Here is a 1,959-nt window from a genome sequence, read left to right as displayed (position 1 = left end):
TTTTTTTTTTTTTTTTTTTTTGCAACGTCAGATGCAACTTTTCCTATTCAAACGGCCGGGAAAATTAGTTGGCCGAACTTTCGGCGATCGTTAATTTTATAACGAAGAGGATAGAACGATGGATAGAAAATTAATAAAGGTTTGTTAACAAGGTATCTAAATTTATTGTTCGAGCCGGGTAAACTTTGCAACAAAAAAATATATTTCGATCGAAATTCAATTTTTTTTTTTCACGTTTTATTAATATAAATTGTATTTAACGAATATATTCGCTTTTTTGTTCCAGGTAAATGTCCATATCTCAATCTCCTTTCTCATGAAATCGATATCAATTGTAGCGCCAATTCCTGGGTGAGTAACTTGATGAACTTTGTGCTTCGAAGTTTTCTTTCCATTTTATTTGTTTGTTCTTCTCTTCTTCTTCTTCTTCTTCTTCTTTTCTTTTTTTCCTCTATTTCTATCCTCGTACACCAAATCGTGGATCCAATTGACGAAGTTTCCCAGGTTGCAAGGTCGATCGTGTTACTCGCATCGAACTTCTTACGAAATTAGCCTCGCTATCGGGATACGAGCTATTTTCGCTTGTGACTCACGAATGAAACTTATTCGTTTGAATTTTCAGTTCATGCCTTCTCTCCCTCCCCTCTTTCTCTCCAACTTAATGGAAAACTTGCGAAATGAACTCGAACCGCTTTCGATATCAACGAAACGTTCCAAAAATTGTAACCGTACGCATCGTTCGATTTTATCCCGAAACAAAGACTTTTAACTTTGCGTAAGATTTTTTTTCAATAAAAACCTTAATTCTTTTTCGATGAAAACCACCAAAGTTAAATTAACAGACATTATCGCAACAAAGATAATGAATTCTCTCTCCCCCTCTCTCTCTCTCTCTCTCTCTCTGGCCTGATTGGCCTGGACTCGATGCATTGTAACGCACAGTCGCGATAATAGAGAGCATTGGTAATTGCGATTCGATTGATTCGTCCCTTCGTGGCTTCGTTCATCGGTTCGTTGGCCTCGAATCAAACCCGGTTACGAGAGATGAAGAAGAAGAAAAAAATGTATCGATTTACTGTATCCCTGAAATATTCCAGATTTACATTAATAACGATCCGCTGTCAACGGAACAAATCGATCGAAATTACTTTCTTTTCCCGAAAACGTAATTTCTAATTCCAAGAAATTCGATCTACGAACGCGAACAGATTCTTCTATTCCATTCCTTTCAACGAAATTTTCCTGTAGAGCCGAGCTTAATTGCGTTACGCGGAGATAAGAGGATTACGAAGAGTGCGGATTATAGGTAAGAATTATTGTTGGAAAACGATAATCATGGAGGACATGTATCGCCCCTGCGAGCGAGCCGCGATCAATCTTCATCGTTTCCCGATCGGGACGAGTCCCGGTCACTCGATCACAGGAACGATCAGTCATTGATTCTTGTCCTTGTGGGGATACATTATTGACGCGACGAGACAGGGATTACGCGGGCCCATGTTCCAACGTGGCTTGAAAAAACAGGGAGGCCGTCGAAGGGAGAGAGAGAAAAAAAAAAAAAAGTATAGAAGCCACCCTGCTCGGGGACGTCCAAATAATTTCCACGCCGAGTTCTCGATGGCGAGGGATGTTGACTCGTGGCGAGAGATTCAGGTACGATCGCGTTATATTTTTCTAAATATCTTCGTCTTTGAAACTCGTTTAAAGGAAGGATTAATTATTATTTTTTTTTTTTTCATCGACAGTAAAGAATCGCAAAGGTATTGAGAATGAATAGCACGGATCAATAGCCTGAAAAGGATTCTCGATTCTCAATAAAAATTGCAAAAGGCGCGATAGACTATGCGAACCGACCATGGAACCGCGATGAAAAAAACAGCCTTGCAATATAGCCTCGTCGTAATACTCGAAATTCTCTCGATTCAACTTGCTCGCCTGCTTCGACAAACAACTTCGTTT

General features: G+C 39.5%; 1 protein-coding gene and 1 long non-coding RNA gene across 8 annotated transcripts in view; both read left to right on the top strand.

Moving 5' to 3' along the window:
• LOC102680429 overlaps window positions 1–1,039 on the top strand; it is a 26,964-nt gene extending 25,925 nt beyond the window's left edge. Inside the window, exon 2 of the long non-coding RNA XR_004150091.1 lies at window positions 287–1,039. This is a non-coding gene — a long non-coding RNA (uncharacterized LOC102680429). The remainder of the gene's footprint in view (window positions 1–286) is intronic.
• LOC102680513 (fasciclin-3) overlaps window positions 1–1,959 on the top strand; it is a 310,068-nt gene that overhangs the window by 125,028 nt on the left and 183,081 nt on the right. The window lies entirely within an intron of this gene.

The sequence above is a fragment of the Apis dorsata genome, unplaced genomic scaffold (assembly GCF_000469605.1).
Source record: "Apis dorsata unplaced genomic scaffold, Apis dorsata 1.3 scaffold_149, whole genome shotgun sequence".
NCBI classification, from domain to species: domain Eukaryota; kingdom Metazoa; phylum Arthropoda; class Insecta; order Hymenoptera; family Apidae; genus Apis; species Apis dorsata.
This window is presented reverse-complemented; position numbering and strand designations above follow the sequence as displayed.